This window comes from Ursus arctos, unplaced genomic scaffold (genome assembly GCF_023065955.2).
Source record: "Ursus arctos isolate Adak ecotype North America unplaced genomic scaffold, UrsArc2.0 scaffold_19, whole genome shotgun sequence".
Classification (NCBI taxonomy): Eukaryota; Metazoa; Chordata; class Mammalia; order Carnivora; family Ursidae; genus Ursus; species Ursus arctos.
This window is the reverse complement of record NW_026622863.1, coordinates 23,308,398-23,336,327: the sequence shown is the minus strand read 5'-3', so window position 1 is coordinate 23,336,327 and position 27,930 is coordinate 23,308,398. Positions and strand designations below refer to the sequence as shown.

General features: G+C 48.8%; 1 protein-coding gene across 1 annotated transcript in view; it reads left to right on the top strand.

Moving 5' to 3' along the window:
• Nucleotides 1-233: 233 nt before the first annotated feature.
• The window catches only part of SMPD3 (sphingomyelin phosphodiesterase 3), a 77,354-nt gene continuing 49,657 nt past the window's right edge, over nucleotides 234-27,930 (top strand). The window contains exon 1 of the mRNA XM_026495082.4: nucleotides 234-345. The gene's annotated coding sequence lies outside the window, so the exon portion shown is untranslated. The remainder of the gene's footprint in view (nucleotides 346-27,930) is intronic.

Below are 27,930 nucleotides of genomic sequence, written 5' to 3'. Positions count from 1 at the left end.
GGGGATGCGGTCCTGACGGAGAGCAGGAGAAACCTGAGGGCTGGGAGGAAGAGAGAGGAGGAGGCACCCCCCAATGGGCGGCCTCCTGGGCGTGGCCAGGATCGCCATTGGCTACGGCGGCGCAGGGGAGGCGGAGTCAGCGGAATGAGGCGCGGAGCTGTTCGCTGCTCCAGGTGCTGAGTCCGAGGGAGGCTCCGGACGCGAGAGCTGCGGTCTCCGCCGCCGCCGCTGCCGCCGCCGCTGCCGCCGCCACCGCGAGAGCCACCGCGGGAAAGCCGGGGCAGTGAGGAGCCCGGAGGAGCTGGTTGCGCTGCCAAGCGCTGACAGCCCTCCCTCCTCTTTGAGGTCGGTGCTGCTGGGTTCGCTTTTGTTTTATGGGGGGCGGGGGGAATGAACTGATATTTGAGGGGGCCTGGGGAGTTAATGGGACCTCTCCTCACCGCCCTCAGGACCATCTGTCTCGGAGAGCTGCTGACAGACTCCTCGAGGGCCTCCCTGTGGCCCGGCGCCTGAAGTCAGAGCAGCTTGGGTTAGTTTTTGTTTTATGGTGGAGAGGCAGTGTGGGAGTGTGAGGGGCAAAGGCTGGGGGGGACCCCCCCATCTCTACTGAAAGAGCGTTGGGGAGCTTGGAGCCTTCCCCCACCCCCGTGCCTGGAAACGAGGCTGCTTGGATTACTGAGGATGGGAGGGAGTGTTATGGGATGAAAGGTTCAGAGTCAGGGAGACCCTTCCCCATAACACCTGTACTGCTTGAGGTTACAAAGGGAGTCTGGGTGTAATGGATGAGACGGGGGACTCCTCCTCCTCCGCTCAGACCCTCCTGGGCTTATTGAGGAAGGGCTGTTTGGGATGTCAGAAAGATCCTTTCCGTGCCTACCCCTTTCCTGAAGCCTACGTTTTTGTGAAGAGGGGAAACGGGATGGGGATGGAGACAGGGGACTCTTCCCCCTCCCACTTGGACCCGCCTAGGTTATTGGGGGGAGGGGGTTGGGATGCGAGGAGCGAAGGCCGGGAAACCCCTCCCCACCGTGCTCGAAATCGCCGGCACAGGAAGGCACTGATGGATTCTCGGGGTTCTTCTCCATGCTCAGGGCCCCTCGCCTAAGGTCCGAGTGACCTGGGTGTGGATGTGCGGTGGGGGAAAGTAAGAGGGGTGGAGGGAATCCTCCCGACCTCTCCCTACACAAGCCTTACCTCCTAGACCCTCTCTACCTGGATCCAGGCCAGGGACCAAAAGTCGAGACGACCCTCCCTGCCCCGCCCCGCCCCGTCCCGCCCGGCGACCCGGCTCCTGCACCGCGGCAGGAAGCCAGACGCGGATGGGCACGTGCGGGCGGGACGGGGTGGGTCCCTTCCCTAGCACTCCGGAGCTCGGGCAGATGACCCTTGCGCCTCCAGACCTTTGGGGCTGCTAGGCTTCACGCGGGGCGCGCCTCAGATCTGGCTACCGAAACCCGCTTCCAGGGCGCACGGCGGCCGCTTCGGGAACCGGGGTTTTGCGCTCGGCCCAAGCATCCTCGGTAGGACAAAGCGGCGGTCGCTGCACTGGCGGGCCTGCGCCACCCGCTGGGCGGGGGGCGCGGCCAGGGAAGGGGGGGCTCCGGGCGCGACGCAGAGAGCTTCCGCGGAAACATGCCAAGAGCCGGGCGGGAGACAAAGCGCGCTCGCTCCTCTCGGGCCTGCGCGAGCCGGGATGGAAAATCCCGAGGGAGGAGGCGGCTGCTCCCTGCCTTGGTACTATGCCCCGCACCCTTCTTTCCGGCACACCACCCCCTACGCCGGCCTGGCACCCCAGGATGCCATGTGTGCGATGGTAATCGGGTCCCTTCTGGGGGACATTCAAGACCTGTGACCGCAAGGACACGGACAGGTGGGGGGGTTCCGCCTGGAGGGGAGGGTCTCAGGATTCAGGAGACCTAAGTGGGCCAGGGTCTGGAAGGGCATCCTGACTGGATGACGCCCCGTCGCCCCATCAACCATATTAGGTCAAGTTTGATTCCCGGGTTTGAGTGTGTGTGTGTCACTGTGTGTTTGCATGGGTAATGATGTGGGTCAGAGTGTGTGAACGTGTATGACTGGGTGAATGTGCCCGTGTGTGCTACACTGTTCATGTGTGTGTCATGGTGAGCTTGTGAATCTGGCTGTGTGTGCCTGTGAGAAGAGCAGTCACTTACTGCGGACTGTAGATGTTGGGGGTGGGGGCAGGGTGGTAACCCCTTCCACTCTAAACCCAGGGTAATAACCTAAGGTCCCAATGGGTGCCCTCAGGGTGAAGGTAGCTTCAGGCTGCCTTGGACCTAGCCTGCATGCCTGGGTGTGGCCTAGAAGATAGGACCTCACAAGTATGTGGAGCCCTCTTCCACCTTTCCCCAGTCTCAGGTCGGACCCTAACATCTGTTACCATTGCCCTGCCCTTCCCATCCCTCAGAAATCTTATCCTGCTCTAATGGGCTGCCCTGGGCCCAGAATTCCACCCCACCTCTCCACATGGGCTTCCAAGTGGGGCTTGGGGCGCTCATCAGCACAGTCCTTTATGATGTGGGTGCAGATTTTGTGGCAAGGCAAATTTTGTCACTTTGGCCTTCATGTCTGGAAGGGCCATAGGTCTGGGGGTGCTGGTCATTGGCAGGTAGCCTCTCAGTAATACCAGGTATACTCACAGAGAGGGCATGAGTGAGACACAGAGATACCACTATGAGTGGGCACCCCTAGAGGATAAGGACAGCCCTCCCAGACATGCCCATTCCCAGCAAGTGACCTCAATTTCATAGTACTTTTACAGCAAAGGTTTTGTGTGGCTTTGAGATAATCCCCACCAGAGACCCCCTTCCCATAGGATGAGGGGCTAGGCCACTGTCAGTGGAACCACGGAAGAGCAGTTACCGGACAGTAGAGCCACCATCCAGCCCAGCCCTGCCTGTTCGTCTCCACTACAATATCCACTGCCAGTACCCACAGCGACCTCTACCGGGAAAAGTAGTAATTTTGCAACTAACACTCCCCCATAGTGTGGAGGTTCAGGGTGGGTGTGGGCACTGTTAGGTAAAAATCACAAACGCTTTTATTTGGGGGCTCCCTGTCTGCCCTTGGAATCCTAGGTGACGTTCTTGATGACAGTTCCTTCAAACTAGTTCAAACAGTGGAACTGCCACTGTCCTTGCCCATATAGAAATATTTAAAGGGACACCTGGGTGTCTCAGTCACTTAAGCATCTGCCTTCAGCTCAGGTCATGATCCCAGGGTCCTAGGATCGAACCCCACATCGGGCTCCTTAAGCAGGGAGCCTGCTTCTCCCTCTCCCGCTCCCCTTGCTTGTGCTCTCTCACTCTCTCTGTCAAACAAATAAATAAAACCTTTTTTTTTAAAGGGGGGGAAGAAGTATTTAAAGAGGGCCAAAATGCCTTTGTCCAAGTTTCTATCCAGGGGTGGACATCAAATCTGTTTATAAGGAAAATGTGTGGAAAATACTTATCAAGCTCAGGGTGTTTTAAGCATCTTTCTTATCTCTTCCTCTCTCACTATGATTCCCACCCACCTTCTTATTCCACTTTATCGTCCTCTCTTCCTTATTAGTCAATAACATATTTTCAAAGGTAAGCCTTTTTTTACTAGTTGACAATATGGCCCAGAAAATGCAGAACTCAGGAGGCTATTACTAAGTGCAAAGAACTGGCAAACACTGGCTCTTCCAGACCTAATGATGGGAGTCGGGGAGATGGATGAAACATGCTCTGTCTTAAATCCTCATCTGGTGACATGTGTCTCTTCTCCCAGAATTGCCCTGAAGGGATTTCACACAGCTACAAAATCTTTAGAGCTCCTCAAAGGAAAGGAGGTATTTAAATACCTGGTATTGTTCTTACTTTGGCATCCATGTGATTTGCATTGAACTATGTGACTCAGTATCATAAAGTAAAAATAGGACTTAATCTCTTCCTTGCCTGTTAAGAAGGTGACTGCATGTGTGTGTGTTGTGTTCTGCACTAGAGAGTGAAAAGCTAAATTATCTCATAAATTGAACCACCTGCTTATTCTGATTAGAGAATGGTGCTTAACATCACCTACAGGCAATAACATTATTTTATGTTTCTTTTAATTCATACCTGAATCTCTTTGTCTTGTAAAACCTTTCTTCATGCTCATACATTATTACTTTCACTTGAAGTTAATCAAGAATGTTTAATCCTTGCACAGAAGCCAAACAAATTAAATATCAGCAGATACAGGAAGGTGTGGGTGGTGTTTCTGTTCTTGGGCTCAAAAAAATCCTTGGAGTTCACAGGAGAGAAGGAAAGGGGGTGAAGATTTAGTAAATCTTATGGGTGTAGTTAACAGGTTTCTGAGGAGATGCTCCTCAGAATTTTTCCAGGAGAGCTGGTCGTGTTGAAAAATCGGAGGATGCAAGCAAATAGTAGGCATGCTGGGAGTGAGAATGAAGCCCTTGGGATTCCTAAATCCAAGCAGTAATGCAGCCTTTCTGGGAAAATCCCCCAAATCCCTCCTGTTCCTTTAGGCTGCCTGCAGTCACAAAGGAGAGGAGCTGTCCAAGGTTCTGGAGCACTGCCTTCAACCCCACTAGTGGGAAGGCAGGATTTAGGGCATGGAGTAGAAGCAAGCTCTGACGATCATGGCCTCTGTGAGGATTTCCCCAAAGCTCATCACAGAAAGAAATAGGAGGAAATAGAGCTATAGAGGTTTTTCTTGCATCGCTTCAACTGAACCCATTGGCAAACCCTATTTAAAGAATTACAAGCTAATAATAAGAGGAAACATTTCTGAGTCAGGCTTTTCACATGTGAGAATGTATTTGATCCTCACAGTCCTATGAGGTAGGTGGTGGTGGTGTTTCCACTTTCAAGATGAGGAAATGAAGCTTTGAGAGGAAAGGGGCTTGCCCGTGATTACACAGATCAGAAGGAACAGCGTTTAGATTCCAACCTGGATCTCTTAAACTCCAGAGCCTCCTCTTACCACTATTTTTTTCCGAGTGCTACTGTAGAAGCAAAATTGAAGTTTTGAACTGTCCTGAGATTCTAACCAAATTTCAGAGGAATGGATTGGGGACCAACAAAGGTTCAGACATAAGCCATAAAGAGTCCTTTCAAATGCATCAAGGATATCACCTCAATACATATTATCCTGACAAAATGATACCTGTACTTGATTACCAAGGAGGAGAAAGGGGAATAGAATGACCTTCACGGCCAGTGGAACAATTTCACAAGAAGCCAAGCCTGAATGGCATCAAAATGTATTTTTAATAATCTGCAAAAATGGGGTAACAATGAGGAGGCTGATATTTCACAGAGTACATGTAGAGCCAAAGAAATAGGGCTTGTATTTATTTGCTATGTCCTGTTCCAATGCTGAGGACACTTGGATATTGTTAAGAGGCTCCTTCCCCCATTCTCACTCTCACGTTTTTACAGCAAAGTCTCTAACACCAAAATGAAAGTTTTCATTGTTGTGAGCCTCAGCTAATCTCAGGGAAGCATCACATTCCTGCCCTCATGTCATCATAACCACGGTTCTACCTTCAGATGTGGCTTTGGGACTCCTGAAGGTAGGCAGGTTTGGGGCTTGATATGCTTCAGGCCACATGTCCTCTGGTCCTGCCAGGGTGGCAGTGCCAACTGCCCCAGTCTTGCCACACACACAAGAGGCCTGTGCCTGAGAACTCTCCCATTCAGTAGCTATTGTTAAGGTGTCTAAAGAGAGGAGAGAGGAATAGACTTTTGCTTTTTCTCCTCAGTCCGCACAACGCACAGATAGGGGGCCTTGCCTTTTAAGAAAATGCCTCACATCAGGCTGGGTCTCCAATCCATTTTGAGCAATTCCTTCCCCTTCTAGGCTGGGGCTTTGTAGGACTCTGAGGCACGGAACCAGGCTACTATTGCTTTTCCCGAGGCCACTTGGAGGCAAAGGACCTGGCTCCCCATCTGGGTCTGCTCTGACTCATATGACCGCAGACAGATTTGATTGTTTTCTTATTTAGAGTCATTAATTAACTCTCCTCAACATCAGAACAGCATGTATTAGGAGGAAAGCTATTTGTGGGGGTCTCTAGGAAGCCATGCCTACAGCTGAGCACCATCTCCTTTGCTAACAGAATCAGGAAATGTTTTTTAATTCTGGCTATGACCCTTCAGAAAACTTTATATAAAACAAGATTTTATGCTCATATGAGAAAGGAAATAAAAGTGAAATTAATTGCTAAGACTGCTATAGTTATTCTGGCAAAAACTGGGAAACTCAGTGGTCCCTCAAAGAAGAACAGGATTTTCATTCATTCAACAAATATTCTTGTGTCTGCAACGTGCCAGGCACAGAGCTGGGCATAGCGAACATAGTCCAACTTGGGATAAGCTCTGTCATATAAGAATCTTGAATGGAAAGTGGAAACAGATGCAGAACCCCTGACAAGCAGAAACAGTGTTTAGAAATGGAAATAATCTTAATAATCACAAACCATCATCTTTTTTATAACATAAGGAAAGAGGCTGAGGGAAATTGAGGGTTGCCACTGGCCACATACAGGCCCGGTAGTGGCAAAGATGAGAATTAGAACCCAGGTTTTAGTAATTCCTAAAGCTTCTTCTCTCCACTGTACTAAACTCCTGCTCTGCTCACCAAATTATCCAAAGGGCACGTTTTCATTAACATCGGCTTCCTTGATCTAATCTTAATGCAAAACTTAAAGTTGAAATAGAAACAAATCATAGATGAAATATGAAAAGAATGCCCACTTATATCCATGTTGTCCAAGCCACATGTGGCTATTGAGCACTTGAAATGTGGCTAGTCCAAATTGAGATGCACTAGAAGTATAAAATATACACCTGATTTTGAAAAAATAGTATGAAAAAAGAATATAAAAGCTCATTAATAATGTGATGATCATAGGTTGAAATAATATTTTGGATATATTGGGTTAAATAAAATATATTAAAATTAATTTCACTTGTTTCTTTTTACTTTTTTAATGTGTCTACTAGAAAATTTATAATTATATATGTGGCTTGCATTTATAGCTCATATTTCTACTGAATAATGCTCTTCTAGAGTGCTTCCATTTAGGAGGAAACGTTCTTTACAAACTAAGGCATTTCGCAAAGTAGGTTCTATAATCAGCTTGAAATGAATACTAGCTCTACCACTTGGGCTGTGTGACCTTGGACAAGTTGATGAATCTCTCTGTGCTTCCATTTCCTCACCTCCTTGATTGAGTCAAATCTCTTAGAAGAGTGGCTGGTACATAGTGAGTGCTCAATTAATATTAGCTATTGTTATCAGAAGGTGCTTATAGAATCTTAGAAGACGGGCAACAGGAAGGAGAACAAGCAGATAATTTTCAGATAAATGAAGGAAAAGATTGACTACTAGTTAAAACATGATTGAAAATATTTGCTCAGTATAAGCTCATAAACTACCTTGATGTGGCCCCAATTTTCTGGCAGATAATGATATGGAGGAAAGATTTCAAGCCATTTACATAAGCATAAAATGGATAAACAAATTAGCTAACTGCATTATGCACAGGTCTTGACCCCTGCTAAATGAGTTGAGGAAGAAGATGATCAAAGTATACTTATAACAGATGACCCGAGAACTCTAAGTCTCTGACTCCAAGAGTCCTCAGGGAAATAGAAGCCTTATGCTCTAGGAGAAAGATCTTGGACAGGAGTCAGGCGTATGTGAGGTCAAAGCCACTCTACCATCCATTGGCCTTGACCAAGACACTGTCGTGGCACCTGGTTGGCTCAGTCGGTGGAGTGTGTGACTCTTGATCTTGGGACTGTGGGTTCAAGCCCCATGTTGGGTGTAGAGATTACTTTAAAATAAAATCTTAAAGAAAAAGAAAAAGACTGTCAGTTTTCTCCTCTATAAAATGGAGCTAGCACAACCTCTCTTGCAGGTTGTGATGAGGACTATATTAGATAATGCAAATAAAACACCTCATACACAGTAGATGCTCAAAAAATGGTAGCTTTCATGAAGTGGGATTTCAGATGTTCTTTAGAAGGGAACTTTTGGTTAATATTTTGTTAGAATTTTCTATTGAGAATTTCCATGATCTTTTCTCCATTTTCACTACCACATTTCCCATCTTGCTTGGTTCCTGAGGAGGTTGAAAGGACAGTTTCATTTGATTGTATCTACACCAAAATGTAGGATCTCAATAACCTTGGGCATCCTACACGATCTTTCATGTTCTTCTCTCTGTCCCATTAACACATGTGAGGTTTCTTTCCTGGGATGGGAAAGCAAGAAGCAAAATGGGCATTTTTCTCCATCATATTTATTCTGAAGTTCTGACATTCTGACTTTAGTGTTTAGAGCACTTTACATGCAGCTTTGCTTTAAAAATAAAGGGACATAAATATAGAAACCATGACCCCAGGAGAACCATGTTCTCCTGGTTCTTAGAGCAGGCTATGGGTCCACTCACTGCCCAGCTTGGAGGGAGCACATTGCTGCTGTCCTTGAATATCTACTCTTCCAAAAATTTGCTTTCTGGACCAAAGAAATGTATGTTGTGGTCAGTAAAGACTTATGTTAACAAAGCATGTCAGACTCTAGAGAAAACACTCAGACCAGTTACACAGCAAGTGTGGGGATCCCTGGAAGTATTTTGGCAGGAGAGCAACATAGTCAGTTGTCTGGGGTCAAAGTGTGGTGGGGGGATTCAGGTGGGGAAGATCCTGGAGGCAGGCTCACCCGTGGTTCTGTTGAGAGACCCATGACTTCCAGGGACCTAAATGCCAGTACTAAGTTCTTTTGGGATAAGTTCTGATCTTAAAATGCATTTTTCCCATCCATTCCTTCTTGTTCACTCAACAAATATGGAATGATGCATTTTGAAAAACCTGCTCTGGAAGAGCCCAGGGTCTGGCTGAGGAGAAGAGAGATGCCAATGTGCAGAGTGAACCAAGGAACAAGGGCTGAAGTAAGCACAAGAGGCCTGATTAAGGCAGGTTGGCTATGCAGTTGGCTGAAGCTATGGATCCCAGCCAGACAGACCTGAATCTGAATCTCAGCTTCACCACAATGTGTGGCCTTGGACAAGTGCTTTAACCTTTCTGAGCCTCATTTTTCTCATCTGGGGCAATAAAACCCGCTTTCCCTGGGCTGTTATGGCCATTACATGCAACATATAAGAAAATTCTTAGAGTAATACTAACCTTCCTTTATTGAATGCTTACAGTGCATCAGGCATTGCGCTCAGCACTTGATATGCATAAAAAAGATACCATTATTATCCCTATTTTATAGCTGAGGTGAGCAATGCTCAGGTACTTTAACTTGCCCAAGGTCACACAAGCTGTAAGAAGTGGGACCAGGACCCCAACCCTGGCAATTTGATTGCAAAACCTTCTCTTAATCACTGTGATCACTGCCTCCCTGGTTCAAGGTCAGCAGGAACCCAATCACTTATTTTGAAAGAGGGCAAGATGATTCATTGGTTAACTTGTGTAGAAGTCTTCCACTTGGTCTTCAAGAGTGGGTACAATATGGAGAGGCTCGGAAGGGTGAGTATAGTGAAGAGGGAAGGCAGCGAGAAGCTGTGAGCAAATAAATAGGGCTGGGAATGCCAGTGATGTGTTCTGGGGGCCCTGAAATGGAGAAGAGGTTTACAGTAGGAAACAGATGTTTAGAAAGAAGGACTTGGAAAGCCTTGGATATCAGGCTAACAAGTGTTAGAAAACCAAAAAAGTTCATAGGCAAAAGAGGGGATGTGAAATCCGAAAGCACCAATTTGAGGCAGCTCACTGAATTTGGGCATACGGTTGCAGTGTGGAGCGGGTGACCAAGCATGCCCAACTCCAGAGTTTATGGAGACCATGGCCAGACAGCACGGCAATCCAGCATGCCTACCGTTGCTCTCTGCTTTCCAAACAATGTGCATAGCCTTTTCTTTCATTTGGTCTTCACAAAAGCCCTAGGCAGTAGAAGGGTGGGAGGTCTGCTACCAGCATTGCTGCCTGTGTCAAGTGGTAGGCAGCATGGGCTGCCAGGAACACAGATGCCAAGCACAGCTGCAGCCCTCAAACTCAGGCAAAAGGCTTAGAAGGACTTTTTCTGTGGGGGAGGAGGCAGAAGCCTTGCCCACTGGGCTGAGTCCTTTTCTCTGTGTTCTGGGAAACAGGCAGTGTTATCCTTTGGTCCATGATTTCCCAGTGACACCCCTGCCTGAGTAGCTGCCTCCTGTGGTATCTGCTCTGAGGGTCTGAGTCAGGGTCATTGCAAATCCCATAGTCCTTTTTGGATACAGCACCTGTCAGCCAGTGGCCCCCTCCCTTGCAGAGAGCTCATTTCACAAAATGAAAATTTTCTGAATTTGCCATCATGAATTCATTGTGCTTGTTTCTCTGCAAAGTGCAGGGACTAGAAACCAAACCCCATTCTCCTGAGGGTGGGGGTTAGAAGAAAAATCTATCTTTTCTAATGGCTGCCATCGCTGCTGGCCACCAGATTTCTCTCCATGGCTACACTTCTCATAACAATGGAAAATACAGGCAGAAAGGGAGAGGGACACAGATGCAGCGCTTCTTCCAAGAGGCCCCTGCAGTTCTGTGAAGGATGTGAGGCAATGGGGAGGGAACTTTCACAGCCATGAGAGAGCCCCTTGATGAGCAAAGGAGGTTTGATGTGCAAGGTGATAGAAAATGAAAGAGATCGTGGTGCTGCACTCTGTTTTCTGTAGAAAGTCATGCTAGGGTTCCAGATGCCCTCCATAGTTCTGGAAGGATAAATAAACAGGTCGGCAAGGCCATAGAGATTTTGACAAGTTATCCAGGAGCAAGTGCCTGGGATTTTAAACATATCATTAATGAAAAATGACAACCACTTAGTAATAGAATGTTAAAGGCTCTGTGGCCACTGACCCCAGTAACGGTTAAAGTGCACCGAACGCTGAACGCAACAGGGTGGAATGGTGACTTCTACAGGATAAATCAAACTGGGAAATCATTATCATCATCATCATCATCATCATCATCATCATCATCATCATCATAAATGCACAGATGTTTTAAGTGGTTGGGCATCAAAAAGTACAGCTGTGGTTACTTCAGAATACCTTTACCAGCCAGGTCCCTTTTACCTGATCATTCTGACTCCAGGGGTCAATTTTTAGATGTTCCTGTGATCAGCCCCCAGCTCAGGGCCTAGCACACAGTAGGTGCTCACCAAGCGTTCACAGCTTGGTCACACAGTTAACACTACTGTGTGCTAAGCCTTGTGCCAGACACTAGAGAGATGGCAGTGAATGAGACATAATACCCATCCTTAGGTAAACTCCAAAACAGAACAAGGAGTGCACTGTAGGAAATGTGCAAATGAACATGGTCACCTCATGATTCCCTTCTAGGTGCTTCCTCATACCTCTGGAATAAGGTGGCTCAGCAGGTGAGCCAAATTGGGATCTTAAACTGCCAACCTTATCTCACATCAAGTCTGAGCAGGTCCAGCTGTGGCGTCATGGTAGCAGCATGAAGGACAAGGAGGCAGAGGCTGGTATATTGCAGAAACTTGTTGGGCATACACTCAGTGAAAGTATTTTTCCTTTACATGCTTCATTTGAAAGACGCACTCTTGAGACACTTTGCCTGCAATTAGAGCACATGGCCACAAGGAGCATTCATGAAGGAGTGTGGTCCAAGCAGCCGGGCTCCGCACCGACATGATATGCTGAGCAAAATAGTTTTTCAGTTGCTAACCTTCAGAAGAACATCATTTTACATTAATGGATCAGAAAAGGAGTGCACATTTAATTGGACCAAACCACTATAAGCTATGTATAGTGAGTGAAATTAGGAATTCATCAACATTCATTTGACAAAATTCATGTGTGTCTACTGTATACAAAGAGCAGCACAAAGTCCCCGCCCTTAGGTACTGCCTCCTGCTCAGAGGGCAAACACAGACAGATACCTGCAGTGCAGCAAAGTAAGTGGTATAATGGAGGGATGAGCAGAGAGTACTAGAGGCATAGAGGAGGGGGTACTAACTGACAGGGGCAAGGGGGGGTGGTAACACACACACACACACACACACACACACACACTCTGCCTCTCTAGGACAGAGCTGTGTGTGTATGTGTGTGTGTGTGTGTGTGTTTGACCCAGATGTTAACACCTGAATCAGAGGGTTTACACCAACACACAAAGAAGTGTGGATATTTTGGGACACTGAAGAGAATTGGGATTGGCCTATAGAGTGACCTTGGATGCACCATCTACACCTCTGGAGCTCAGTTTCCCCATTTAGTCCTCCAAGAGCTTGGAAGTGGCCATCCTAACTGTGTGGGCCTGGAGTGGCATGGAGATTACAGTGATGACCTTGATCTCAGCGGCCAAGGCCGGGACTTCTCAGCCCCAGGGCCTCCTGGGAACCTGCTTCCCTGGACCCTCCCTCTTGATTCTGGCTGAAATGTTCCAAGGGGTCCAGAGGATCAGCTGAGATGCTGGTCCTAGAGGAACTTGCTGTTTGTGAGGGGTCAGCCTTTAGTGTCCCGCAGAAATGGTCTAGCTCTCCTAAGTCACTATTTGGCTTCCCCTCCATCCCCAGAAGCCAGGCTGCCCCCACCCCCACTCCTGTATGCGCTGCCTTGCCCCTTTCTTTTTCTTTTTTTTTTTTTTTTAAGATTTTATTTATTTATTTGACAGAGAGACAGCCAGTGAGAGAGGGAACACAGCAGGGGGAGTGTGAGAGGAAGAAGCAGGCTCCTAGCGGAGGAGCCTGATATGGGGCTCGATCCCAGAACGCCAGGATCATGCCCTGAGCCGAAGGCAGACGCTTAACGACTGCACCACCCAGGCACCCCACCCTGCCCCTTTCTCACCAGCAGCTCTGAGGCCACTGTTTGGAAAGCCTTGGCCTGATTAGATGCAGGATCGGTGGTGGCAGGCCAGCCCTATCCCTGTCTCCAGGCCCTTCAGAAGACAAAACCCTGTGGTAATCATTTCACAACATACTCACATATCAAATCATCACGTTTTACACCTTCAACTTGCATGTTATATGTCAATAATATCTAAATAAAGCTGGGTGGAAAAAAGAAAGAAAAGAAAAGCTTTGCTTGGCCTGTGTCTCCCTCTGGAGACCTTCGGCCCTGGCAGACAGTCCTCCCCAGCCAGCCCCACCCTGCCTTTCCCAGGCCCCACCCCTCCTTGTGTGTGGCTTTAGCAATGTCCTCCCCAGAACTGGCCCCTCTGTGTTGGGGATACAGAGGAGCAACTATCTTGCATAAATGAAAAAAATGCCAGAGTGTTTAATTTAAGCAACTCGTTTAAAGCTTTTAATTGCCCCATAGAGAGAGTTTTAATATACAATACATTAGAGCAATACCTGGTTAAGAGAGTAGACAAATGCAAGCACTGGAAGAGCCCTCACTGAAATCCCTTTTATAAGTCTTAAAAAGCCTATTTTCCAATAATTCATGTGCCCAGGAAATTTCATGCATAAGACTGATAGGCTCTGAACTGCCTCTGTAGGCTAGAGCCAAGACTCAGCCAGCTCCGGTCCCCATCCACTCTCACTCTTGTCCTTTAGCCCTGGGACCCTCTCTCTGCAGAGAGCTCATCCCTGCCAGCTGGGACCACGTCTGCTCAGGCTGCTTTTCCCAACTAAGGGCCTGGGGCTTCCGCAGGCAATGGTGAGGACACTTCCTGCCTCGCCCCCTCACCATCCCCGAACACACCTGCCGCCTGGCTGGGGCCTGGATGGTCCCTTCATCTCGCAGGAAGCACCACTGGGCACCTAGGCAGGACTCCCTTCCCAGAGTGAGCAAACAAAGAAAAAACTACAGAGGGCCTTTAAAACCATTCTGCAGAGGATGTCGCCTCCACCAAAGGAGATGAGAAGGGGCCAGGCTGAGATAAGCAGAGCTGCTTAGAAACCGAACACAGAGACAAATCAAAACATTCATTGGAGGCAATAGAATGCAGATCAGTGGAGTGAGAAACAAGATGTCTCCCGTCCAAATCACTGCAGAAGATAAAAGAAATCATCTGCTATGGCGCAAAAGTCAGAAAAGAAAGGAAATGCAGAAAACATAAAACAAGATGACAGGAGGCTACCCAAAATGGTTCTGACAATAAATCTAAGTATTTAACATTCCCTTGTTGCAAGACAAAGGCTCCCAGATTAAATAAATACAAGAGACTCACGTAAAATAAAACAACGCCAGGGTAGGCAAAGCTATACCAGGTAAATGCAAACAAAAGCAAAAGCATGAGTGGCTGTATCAGACAAAGCACAATTTAAGGCCGTAAGTAGCACCAGGCAGGATAAAAAGGGCAATTTTATATTCATAGGCGCAATTGTGAAAGCATAACTGTTCTGAACATTTGTACACTCGGGATTTTAGCATCAGGACACTTGAGGCAAAACCCGTTGCTGTTGGAAATACGAGATGAAGACAGTTGTGGGCATAATTTTATGTACTACTTTCAGTACCTGACATCTAGTAGCCAAAACACGTGTAACAGCAGAAAGGAGTGATATTCTGAAGAAGACTGAAGGCGAGGGCTGAACTTTTTACCAGCGCAAATGACGTTTGCCATGTTTTAAAAGACCATCATAGACTGATACTTGGGATATAAACGTTAAATTCAGTACAGATTTATATATACAGTGTAATTATAATCACAGCTTTAAAACCCTAAGCCACTGAAAAAAATACACCAAAAGGTTGACATTTGGTGTGTTTAGAAAGCTTCGAATTTAGGTATTTAAAATTTCTTTCCACTTCTTCTCCCAAATGTTCTTTAATGATCATATAATAGTCTATGAGTTTTAAAAAAATGAACTGAAAAAAAAGTTTTAGACTCATCCCCACTGCACAGGATTTATGATTTTTAAGATTTGGATAAATTTAACAAGAACAGCAGACAGGAATCCCAGCAGACCCCACACAGCCTAGGGCTCTTGGCCCCTCTAGACCCACCTGGTCACTCCCTCCTCAAAACCTTGGGACACATGTGTTTTCCCAATTCTGCTCCCATCTCTTCTACTGTGCCTTTATGATCCCCCCAACCTCCATTGACAGCTCAGCTGTGGTTTCCCCCAAGACAGGCCCTGGTCTCCTTGCTTTTCCCCTCTGCCCATGCCCCTGATGACCTTACCTACTCATGAGTAGAATTAGATAAATCAGCACCTTGCCCATAGCTCTCCTTATGCCATTTGAAAGCTGAACCTACAGCTCTGATGTATGGGACAATGAATTAGGATTGTGGCAGTAATCAGGAAAAACAACAAAGTCAAATTTAAAAACCAGGCCCAGACTGCTTTGGCCCTTGGAATGCTCATGCGGGATCCCTCAAATTCCCTTCTGCCCACCCACACATCCAGCTACTGGCTCAGCGGACGACCCGGCTCCACCACTGAAATTTGGTGGACAGTAGTTTCTGGTCTGGCCTTCTGACTTTTTGGGGCAGAGCAGAAAGTCTGCAAATACCCTAAAGTCTTTAATCTACCAGCAAAAAGAGTGAGGATGAGATCAATTTCTTAGCCCACTGACGTGGTACGTTAATTTTAAGGTACGATTTCTTTTGAAAATGACAAAAATAAACTTAACTACTAACCCTAAACATATATTCTTATCAATCTCAGCTCTAAGTACATATTCTCGATGAGAAGTAAATTACTTTAAGAGAGCTTTCTAAAATTATTACATATAATTTCTCTTGCATTCCTAGGTCTGGGTTGCTATCCAGTTACCATTTTGTTTTGCAAGGCAAACATGCATGAGCCCACTCTTTGGAAACAGGGTTTCATGAGATACTGTGCAGCCACCTGGCTGTAGAGAAGAGGTAGGGCTAAGTTGCCTCTAGCAAGTCACTTAACTCTCCTAATTTACAAACTCCATGAATAAAGCGAAGAGAATCATACCGACCTTAAATACTGTTGTAGAAAAAATCACACCTCTCTACATAAAGTGCCTAGTACAGTAAACCTAGCAGTTGTTCTCCTATCAAGTAGTGGTTTTTAGCTTCTGTGACCCCCCCTCCTGTGCATGATGGACACGAGTCATTCTGGGGAAAACTCCTGCGTTTCCCACAGTTCCCAGCCACACAGCTCTACTTCCACCTCCTTTCTCCTCCCACTCAAGAAATATCCGAAAGCGCATGACTAAAATTGAAGTGATAATAGGAAAAGCCCCTAGAACCTTTGCTTGTTTGTTAAGGTCAATGAGTCCCAAACTTGACTACTTTATCATCAGTGACAAATAAATGGGAACGCATCAATGTCTAAAAGACAAGTCCCAGGGGCGCCTGGGTAGCGCAGTCGTTAAGCGTCTGCCTTCTGCTCAGGGCGTGATCCCGGCGTTCCGGGATCGAGTCCCACATCGGGCTCCTCCGCTGGGAGCCTGCTTCTTCCTCTCCCACTCCCCTGCTGTGTTTCTTCTCTCGCTGTCTGTCTCTCTGTCACATAAATAAATAAAATCTTAAAAAAAAAAAAAAAAAGACAAGTCCCAATGATTTAGGAACCTAGTTTCTCAGAACCAGACATATGGTAACTTCCCTGGGATTCATGAACCCTAACATCCCCCCTCATCCTGTGAAACCTGGAAGCCTGTCTCCTGGCCCCAGTCAGATTCTCAAGCTATTGGGTATCTAGGGCCACTATTTCTTACTACCCCCCACCCCTCACCAAAATGTCACCCTCTCTATGATACAGTTCCTTGCCTTTGGCGGACAGTTAATAAATGTTTCATAAATCAATAGGTCTGAATTCTGGCCTTATTTTTGTGCCTCCCTGCACTGGGACTAGCAAATGTGCATTATGAGCCAAAATCAGGTCAGGTGACCCAGCTTCCAGCAATAATATGCACAGAACGCAAATGATTAAATAATGCATGTCTATCCACTTGACACGACATTTTGCAGCCACTGGAAATGATGTGCTCAAAGACTCAAAGGCCACACGGAGACACAGCTAACATTAACTGAATAAATAGACCATAAAGCAAGCGCCCTTGTCTAGCCATCACACACATGGAACCAGATCGAAGGGGAAGGCCAAAGAGAATTTATTGCTATGAGAGGGGCGGGATTCTGCCTGATATGTTCCTAAATTCTCTTCTGTGTGGCTTGGTTTTTACAATGAACAGCAGGAGATGGCAGGGAAAGGCCCCCAAGATTGACAATGAGTCCAGGCTTCCTCATAGGCACATGGCCAAACTCAGTGCGCTGAACTCAAAATGAAGCCTGAGAAGCTGGACTGGGGAAAGGATGGGGAAGCCAGAGTCCATTCAGGAACAAAACGTGGACTTAACAAAAAAGAGCTGTCATGCTCAGCCTCAGAGTCTGAATTAATCCTCTTCTTCATTTATTGACATCTATGAAATCAGTTCTCGCCACAGAATCACAATCCGTGGCCCTGGCATTGCAGTTGATAAAAAGCATGACTGGGAAGCAGTAGAAAGCATCTGTACCAAATATTCACAGAGGGCCCCGTGGTGGGCTCTGCTGAGACGTAGGTGTTCTCTCTGGAAAATGTTCTCAGGCATTCTCTGGGAAGAACGAGAAAGGGGAAAGGGAGAGAGGGACAGGTGGGGGAGGAAAAGCAAGGCAGCTTCCACTGCTCTCAAGTCGAAGTTGACCTTGAAGGTCACTTCCTCTAAATTCAAACTGGAAGCCTGGCCCCACTTTAGGTTCCTTTCCTCACTGCAGACCAGGACATCACTCCCTTCTCCTAAGATAGGGCCCACTGCTTGGTCCAGAGAACAGTTTCCCCACATTGGTCCTCAAGTCCTTCATTTGGAAAAGAACAGGGAACAGCATGTTCCAGAAGGCTCATGGAGACGCACTGCTGACAAGGATAACCAGGCCAGACCAGTATCAGACCTGGGCTCCTCCCCAACTAGGCTGTAACTGATTGTGCTACTTTGCAGGCCAGGGAAGAAGGGCCTGTGGTGCCCATCACATGTACCTCAAGTTCCTTTCTCTTGCCCCAAGCTCTTGTTGAGAGCAGAAACCACTGTTCTCCTAGAATCGATGTGATAGCCTTGCGGCCCAGTATCCTCCAACCTACCCAGGTCCTTCTCAGGAAATCCAGCCCTACACCAATGTTGTCAGAGGAGTCAAAGCTCCGTGGTCACCGGCCACCGAGGCCTCCTTGTTTTTCAGAACAACACCCTCGAGCACAGAGCATCAACCAGCCCTCATACAGCTCTGACCAGTGCCTGGCTCTGGAAGCCCTGATTACAATGAGCCTCACTTCGAGTACAGGGGCCGGCAGGCAGATTGCCTGGGCTGAGCCCACTGTGTCTGACAGAAAAGCAGATAGACCTTGACTTCGTCCACATTTGAATCCAGGTTATCAGTAATCCAGCCTTAGGGTTTCCAGGCACCCTACCTCAGAGTACCTGGTGGGCCAAGACCAACTCCAGATTCATAACGCAGCAATGACCTAGACCCTCACCCATGTCTGCCTCACCTAATGTGCAGCCTTCAGAGAGGGGTCATCTCCCACAGGGCAGTCAGGTTTGGTTATACCACTCAGACTCCCTCCCTGGCTCAGTCAGTTGGCCTGCTCTGGCCATAGCCACCACTGTGTGCTGGGACTTTTGATGTACAGTAGTTTCCAGAATCAAGAAGCTGATGGATCATGGCCTCCTCTGGGCCCTCTGCACATACCACGCAGTGGCCATCTGTGGCCATGGATGCCTTTCCTTTCCAGGCAGGGACCAAGTCTGACCCCTTCTTTTCCCAAGTCCAGGCTCAGGTGCAGATGGAGGGCTCTGTAATATAGGGACCACAGGAACTGCCTCTTGCAAACCTCCCAAGCTTACTCTTTCCTCTCCTGTAATCACAACAGAAAAGAAGGGATTAGATATTCCACTTCACAGCATGACTTCCTGGAAAGGCCCTTTTCTTCCTGTGACCAGTTCTGCTATCCACCTCCTGCCCTTTGAAGTCTAGACTCAAGACAAGAGGGTAAAACCACCCTCTCCGTTGAAAGCCCAAGGCAAGAAGCCTACTCTGGAGCAAGTTGTCCAGGCCCATCTGCTGCTGCACCTGCTTCCCCAAATCTGCAGGGTGGGGGCTGAAGGGTGCTTTCAATGTGCAAACACAGGGAGGGTAGCTGTTTGAGGCAGGCTGTGTGGCTGTACTATTCGAACTGTGGCCTCCAATGCCCCCGTCAGTGAGCTGTCCTTAGTGTTTCTGATCACAGTTTATTGCTCTCAGCTTCCTAATGTCTTCTTCCATGGCCAGATCTTCTCGGGCAACCCTCGCAGAAGCAAAAGGGCCTTCAGGCTGGAAAATCATGGGCCGTTAGCCGCTATAAGTGGAGTCAAGTGATTTTGTCTCCACAGTGATGTTTGTTTCCCTACTCCCAGGATGAAGCATAGGCTGCTTGGGTGCTCCAAGGCAAATAAGAGGTAGAAAGCAGACTAAAGTGGTCACAAGCTCACAGGAACTCGAGGGCATCCAGCAGAGGGACAGGAAGGTGCTTCCCTTTGGGGCAGATCCATTAACTGGCATTAAGGTCTTTCTCTGAAGACCTCTTTCCTTTGCATTTCTGGGGCTGTAGCACAGGGAACTAGGGACAGGGTCCTCAGGTGAACCCCTCTTATAGCTGCCCCCACTCTCCAAGCCACATCTCTCCCCTCCACCCTACCCACTCCTTCCTTCCTTCGTCTGATTTCATGTCTCAGTTCCCACATTTAGAGGGGGCCGCAGAGAGTTCACACACTGAGGCCCGAGTGCACAGTGTGTCAGGGTCCCCCAGTTGTTTTGGGCTCCCCGTCCTATTCCTATGATTCTAAGGCAAGAGTTGCACATCCTGACCCAGATCAGGTTTCTGCCCGTAGCACTAGGTCTGGTATGGTCCAGTATAGTAACCACCAGCTACATGTGGCTAAGTTAAGTTACATAAAATTTAAAATCTAGTTTCTCAGTCACACTAGCCACATTTCAAGTTCTCTGTAGTCATGTGTGGCTAGTGGCTACCACATTGGACACAGATACAGAACATTTCCATCACTGCAGAGAGCTCTAGTGAACAGTGCTGCCCAGGGCCTCAAGATATTTCAGGGTCCTGATTCCTTCACTGAAAGCGTTTACTGTTTTTCCAGGCTCTTCTCTGTCACCTACAAGTTTGATGACCACAGAGAAGGAAGAAGACCATCTTTGTTTAGATCCAACAGACCTGAACTTAAATCTCCGATTGAAACCTAAGAGCTGAGCATCCCTAGGATGCTCTAGCTTGCCCATCTGTAAAATGGAAATAACCCGATCGGCCTAAGTAGACTGATGGCAAGATTCAGTGGGCAAATGTAAATTTCCTGGCAGAGCAGCAGCCCACAAATGTAGGTACTGGTCTTGTTATTGATAAACTGCCAAACAGCACAGGCTTGAGGCCTTGGTCCGTGTGAGAGATTAAATGCACGCACATGGTCAGGATTGGAAAATGAGTACAGTGACAGAAAGAGCAATGAGGAGTGGAGATTGGCCCCTTGGCCTCTTGGGGATATTTCTATTTTTGGCACTAGTGCCTTGCCAAATGGATTTTAAATCAATTGTTAAGGGCTTTTCATTGCTTCACAGTTTTATGAAACATGTCTCTCTCTCAGATATTTAGTAACTGCCACTGGAAACCCCTGTCCCTGAGTCACTTCTAGAAGAGCCAAACAGTAGTGGGGAGCTGCTAGGCCAACCGGGGTCAGCTTGAGGTCACCATCGGGAGACCCAGAGGAACTGCTTTGTATGGTCACGAACTGGTTATTAGCAGGACCTTGGCCAGCCGGCTTACCACCCTTTGTTTCCTCTTCTTCCAGGGCCCCATCCCCATAATGACATAATGAATGGGGTTGTCAAAGATCAAATGAGGTTATTGAATCAACATTCATTTCCTTGTGGGTGCACCTGTGTCTGGCACTCACAGGGCCTGGTTCTGCCTGAAACCTTAGTAGACACTCAGCAAACATGTTGACCGGATGGCTGATCATATAAAGATCCTATTTAGAACTATGCTACGCAGTTTGCAAAACTGGGGCAGGATTATTAATAGTGCAAGAGATAAGATAGGCTAGAATAGAACCTCTACTCTATTTTCACCTTTGTTCTACTCTCTGAAGTTTATTTTCCTTGAGGAAAACCTGGCCCTTGGTCAAGACCAGGGGCCCCTGTTGCCTTTTTGGTACAACTCACTCACTCAGCACCCCTCTGAGCACCCTTCACCTGCCAGGCTCTGCTAAGCATATGTCATCGTCCTCAGGGAGACATGTGTGGCTGGCTTCCCTGCAGCATAGCACAGAAGAGGACGACGGGCAAACCCAGGTGCCTCCCTCCTGGGCGGTGTACTGCTCCCTCTCTCAGCGTGGCTGCTTGTTCACCAGATCCCCACGACCCAGCATGAGCCTGGGCTGGGCCTTGGCCAGACACTGAGTATCCACCAGCCTCCCAGTCTCTAGGTTCACCCATCCTCATCCTCTTGCAGCTCAAACAACAATCTGAAGAGCTTAGGATTGGACGCTTCCTGTGGAGCCTCCATCTTTCTGCCTCTGTCCTTTCTTCCCATCCCAGATCTGCTCCAGCGGCCAGCAGAGCCAGTCTGGGTCCTCCCTAGGGACCTCCTGCTCCCCACGCCGTCCAGGGGAGTTTGCCCCCAACTCATGCCATATGCTTCAGGAGCCAAAGACGCTCTTGGAGAGTTGAGGAGGCTGGGCCCCTTCCCTCTACCCTGGAGTAAACCCACTGACTCTTCGTATGGAATCCTCTAACCTTCTGGCTGGAGGAGACTTTCTTGACTTACAGGGCTCCTGCCCGTGCTTCCTCTACCCCAAGCAACCTACTTCTTTGGAATAGGAGAGGTCCTCCCTCAACAGTTCCAGCCTTGGTCCTCGGTCACCTCGACCTCTTACCGCCTCACTTTGGGTTGTGTCCACCCTCAGAGTGGGCTTCCCACACCCCCTACTGAGGCTATTAGATGTTCCCTGTCCCGGTACAGCACTGCTGGATGGCATTACCCCAGTGGCTCCTGCAGCAGCCCCAGAGGCTCTGCTGGGCTCCGGAGCCAACCACCTCAGCCTGGATGACGTGCTCTTTCTGTGTCAGTCTGTTCTTCCATACTCAGAGCTGCCCACAGAGCCTGGAAGAGCACCAAGTTTAGGAAATACTGACTAGTGGGTGAGCAGTGGGGTGGGCCATGGCCCCATGTCCAGGCCTGAAGCAGAGTTCTGGGGCATAGGAAAAAGATCCCTGAAAAGAAAGACCCAACCGAGTTTGCTGGTGGACTCCCTGTGGTATGCCAGGAAAAGCCCTTGGCCTCACAGAGCAAGATCACAGAATAGGGGTGAACCGGGTGATCTCTGAGCTCCCTTCTGGGTCATAAGGAAGGCCAGGAGGAGGCAGGAAAAGCTGGGTCAAAATCCTGGCTGACAACTAACGTGACATGTCATCTCTCTGAGCCTATTTCCTCAAATGCAAAATGGGATGATACCAGTATCCACCTCAGAGGTTGTTGTGAAGATCCACAAATCGGGGTGAAAATGACCCCGAAGGCCCCTGAGGACTGGGTTACAGTTAACAATCTTAACTAAAATCCTATAAACCAGGGCAGGACTGTAGATATGTACAATGGTTAAAGAAACTGTTCCTTTCCAAGGAGAACTCAACATTTTAAGCTGAAAGGGGTCTCACTGTCATGAGGAGCCCATGCAGCCCTTCCCCTCCCGGCTCCACATCCCCTTTCTGTGGCGGATCTGCCCAGAGGAGACAGATCTTCACCCTCTGTTCCCTGGAGGTTAAACTGAGACCGCACAAGGGGCAATTTGCAGTCACCTCAGCTCTTTGGCTAAGGAGAAAGTTCCCTTCCCTTTCTCCCCAAATCTTCAGCGACAGCAAACTACAACAGAAACCCTCAGTAGGAGGTGGAATGCCTCACCTCTGCTGGCCCCTCACCACAGACCCCTAGCAGCTGGGGCTCACACTTTAGTGACAACAGCAAAATGCTGCTTTTCCTCCTTGGAGCACTTGCCTGTCCTCTGCCTCCCACAGCCTCCCAGCCCCTTTCGGGGGGGGCTCTCCCTCTGTCTTGCCCGAGAACCTAACCCTGGTCACAGCTCCGATGACCACCAGGCCCAGGGCCCATGGCTTCTCCAGTCTGGGGCAAGGAAAGAGGTTGACCCTGAAACTGTGAGGACCTCTCTGCACAATCAAAATAAACCTCTTCCTGGGGCACCTGGGTGGCACAGCGGTACTGCCTTCGGCTCAGGGCATGATCCTGGCGTTATGGGATCGAGCCCCACATCAGGTTCCTCTGCTGTGAGCCTGCTTCTTCCTCTCCCACTCCCCCTGCTTGTGTTCCCTTTCTCGCTGGCTGTCTCTATCTCTGTCAAATAAATAAATAAAATCTTTAAAAAAAAAAAAATAAACCTCTTCCTCTGCCTAGAAGAAACTGTACGTCCTGCTGAGGATTTCTGTTGTGGTTGCAGGATGCCTCGGATTATCTTACAGTTACTTATCTCTAGTACCTTACAATTTTGGATGTTGGAAATCCAAGATCAATTTCACTGAGCTAAAATTGAAGTGTCACCAGGTTGGTGTTTCTCTGGAAGCTCTAGGGGAGACTCCATTTCCTTGCTTTTTCTAACCTCTAGGGGTTGCCTGAATTCCTTGGCTTGTGGTGCTTTCCTCCATCTTCAAAGTGTATCACTTCCGCTTCTCCTGCAACCCCCACCTTCCACCTTTGACGTTCTTGCCTCCCTCTTATAAGGACTGGGCCTCCCTGGATAATCCAAAATAAGCTCCCCAGTTCAGAACCCTTAACTTTATCACATCTGCAGAGTTCCTTTTCCCCCACGTTCTAGGGATTAGGGCCTGGACCTTTGTCAGGAGCCACTATTGGGCCTACTGCTGGCAGGTCCCTTAACCCCAAAGCCTTGGTGTCATCACGCCAAGCGGGGAACAAATGCCCACCCTACCCCCAGACTCTTGTGTGGGTCAGACTCAGTGGTGTCTTGGAATGTCCATGGCCCAGGAATGGAGGCTGAGCTCTGAGTGTGAGGCCTCACTCCCTGGCCAAGATCGAAAGGATGGTGCCTGGGAAATTATAGTAAAGTAAGTAGGGCTGGGGCTCGGCTGTTCTACCTGACATGGTGTCTCTGGGGCAGCTGGTTTGCACTAACGTTGCCAAGTAGGTCACAAGTTTACTATGACAGAGGGCACAAATGCCCAGTGGCGTGGATCTGATGGTCAGGAGTTTCATCTAGGTCTCCTTCTTCTCCCTCATCTTCACCACCAGGTAGTCACTCAGCCCTGTCAATCTCCTTTCTAAATGCCCCTCAAGCCCCTTCTCTCCACCCCAGCACCATGGACAAGTGGAGCTCCAGCCATACTCCCGGCTCATTGCCATAGTCAGTGGCCCCACAGCCTCCTGCCTCCCCTTCCCTCACCTATGTATGTACATACATATCTCCCTGAATTTTTACCACAAAACACAAATCTGACCATGTCTTCCCATGTCCAAGCTCTTTACCCCCAGTTACGCAGTCTCTTCCCAATGCCCCACAAGCTCCAGGATGTCAGAACCCTAGCAAGCAGGTGGCAGATGTGTGCGGGCAGAGCTGGGAATGGGAGGGAAGCATGTGAGTGATGGGGGCTGGGGAGTGCTGTGCAGATGGGATGGCAGGGAGGGCCTGATCCGACAGGCCGCATGTACAGGTGCAGTAGGCTCTGGTATGCTGACGGGCGCAGGCCTGAGCTACATTAGCTCCTAGTTAGCTTAGGTGGACCAGTGGTTGGCCACTAGGCAGGGCCCAGCCACGGAGCTCTTGGCCTGGTCCGAACTTGAATGAGAAATGGCTTCTGAGGGCCAGTTATTATTTTGAGGTCTGGAAAGACAAGTGAGGAAATCTTTTGCCTGCAAATGATTTTGGCCAAACTGCCGGGATGAGGAATGCCCACTGGGGCCTGGCAGAGCCAAAGGCCATGGCTTGCGGGGGGGGGGGGGGGGTGCTTTAGTCTCTGTCTGCATCAGCTATAGACATGTAAAGTGGATTCAGGGCCACCCCACACACACACACCTGAGCCACCACCATGAAGCTTAATTAATGCTTGCACAGTGCTCTGAGGCCTCAGCTGAGAGGCCTCACATGAGCGCAGACTATCCTTATTAATCACTGCCACAGCGCCAAGTGGGGTGGCCTGCAGGCCGCTGCCTCTGCGCATGGAACAATGGATGCAGCCGAGCAGTTCAATTGTGATTTTGAAGAGCGGTCCTGATCAGCTCCAAAGCAGCTTAGCTGGAGGAGGCAGGCCTGTGCAGGAGCCACTTAACCCACCTGGCTATGAGCTCCATGCATTAAGGAGAGGCGATAAAACTCCCACCCCGCCGAGCAGGGATTATGGGACTGTCAGGTAACAGCGAAGTGTCTTTTTTAATCCCGGGTGCCTAGGCTGTTGCCCAGGTGAGTCAGGTGGAGGAGCGTGGGGACTCTCTAGTAGGCAGAGTGCCTTGGGGCAAGTCCCTCAACCTCTCTGAGCCTCAGTTTCCTCATCTGCATAGCAGGATAATAATCATCACACCCTCTGCCTTATAGGATTGTCAGATTCAAACGACACAGCGTGGGAAAAGGCCCTGTGCCTACAGTAATGAAATCAAGGGGAAGAAAAGTCATAATAAGAGCAATAGCTGGTAAGACACTACCACATGGCAGGTGTTCTCCTAATGAGCTACTCTGAGCCCCGTGTTACAAGGGAGAAGCCGCACAAAGAAGTCCAGTGACCTCCAGTTTCCCAGAGCTAGTGGAAAATGGAGCCGGGAGATGGGCCCAGGCAGTCTGGCCCAAAGTCTGCCCTGTCCCGCCCTCTCAGATGCTGCCTTCACCAGTATAGCCATTATACTCCTTTTAGGAACAAGGCTGTGTGCTTCGTTATAATTGCCATCATCAACATCATCATCACGTGCAGGCCACAGATTTGTAGGGCGAATAGTCAATAGATGCTGAGGAAGCATGAAAAATGCAGGCTCCCACCCCCTTCCTCAGGTTAGGCACTGGGGGGACATTGTCCTCACATGCGACAGACAGGGGCTGCCTGTGCGTGACAGAGCAGGAGGTCTCTGGTCCCCCAGGCACTGACTGTCCCTCTTACACTGGCTGATGCCCCAAAGGCAGGCCCCTGCAGCTGATTAGTGTGCTCAGCAAATCCCTGCAAGGGGCTCAAGGGCAGCCATCTGTGAGCCTCTCCTTGCCTCAGTGGCCCCGACTGCTCCAAGGAAGCTTCTGCCCAAGGGTGTGGCCCAGAAGCCCTCACCCCTCCTGGACTGAACAGCCCAGCCAGACACTTGCTCTGCCCCCTAACCTCCCTTCACCTCTTTGCTCCTCTCCCCCTTTCCTGAGGCCCACCCCTACCAACCATACCAGGGCCTGCTCTGTGCCCAGCTTTGCCCCATGCCGCCCTCCCTCCATGCTGCCTTCATGGTATCACCCCCTGCTCCCCGCAAAGATGCTGCACTCTGGAGGCCAGTTTTAGAGTGAGCACAGGGATGGCTCCCCGCTCCAGACTCTCTTCATCCCCCAGAAAGACCAGGAACTCCCGTTGTACACCCATCTTTGGATGAGCTCAAAACTACAGTTCAAGCCCAGGCGGCATTGATGAGGGGACAGAGCCAGGGGCAGGTTGACTTTAGAAATGGACAAAAGAAAGGCTTTTCCAAGCCACCTGCCCTTTGAAATGGGCTTTTCTGTCCCAATAGGGGCTCTATACTGGTTTGCAAGGTAACGGGCGGCATATGGGGTGCTAGCATACACGGAAATGCATGAAAACCTGCTAAGCTGCCTGGAGGGGGTGCGATGCTAACAGGGATGTTGTTCCGTGCCTTCCCTGCTTGCCTTTGGGGAACGTGGCCCTATCGGGAAAGTGAGTCTCTCACCCTAGGCAAGATCTCAGCTTTAAAAAATTTAGTGCAATTCTTTTTATATCATATGGTTATATTTAAAGTAGCCAAAGGCCTAGATTTACATCGTCTTGGTTAAATTACTCATCACCCATCTCTCGTCTACAACCCTTTTTTCATTTTCTGAAGGCTTGGTTTGCATAGAGTTTGAGTTTGAGTTTTTCTCCAGCCAAGTATGGGCATGTTAATTGTGTCTCCACCTGCCTGGATTAACAATCAGCAAACATCTCCACTGGTCCCTCTGCCGGCCCATACGGTCTGCTGTGAGGTGCGGGGGCCTGAGTGGGCACCTTCCTCCCCTAAGAAAGTAAAACCCAACAGGCCAGAAATGCATCTCGGCTGACAGCCAGCATGTGCCAGGAAGGAAGAAGTTCCGACCCACCACGTGGTAGGGCAGATCCAGGAGAGCAACAGGATTTTGTAAAAACATTATTAATGTCTACCATTTATTGAGCACTTGATATGCACCAACCACGTGCTTACTCTGTGCATCTTCGAAATAATTCTGTGACGCAGGCATCAGGCCCACTCCCTGGCTGAAAAAACTATGGTTTAGAGAAGTTGTGACTTGGCAAATGTCCCAGAGCTGGTAACTGACAGCCGGGTCTCTCTGACAACACATCCCTATGACTGGCTGCCTGTGTTTACTCATTCGTAGCCCACCTCATCCCAAACACACTGAGGCAGCTCAGAGAAAGCTGGGTGATACAGCAAACAACACAAATAACAATGGTGAGAAAGGTACTTTAAGGGGACTCAGAAGGCAACAGGGTGTCATGTAACACATGAACCTTAAACGGGGCTCTGAGTTTCCTAGCAGCCAAAGCAAAGAAAGGCCAATCTCTTTCCTAGTTACTGGTGTTGGTAGCATAAACACAAATCAAACACAGACCAAAGGCCCAACTTTTCCTAAGTTCAAGTCCAAAAACAAAAAAATGCCTCCCAAGTGACCTCTTGAGTATACCAAAGGAGGGTAGCAAGAGAACGAGTGAGGCATCTCAGCAGCCCAGGTGCCCAGGG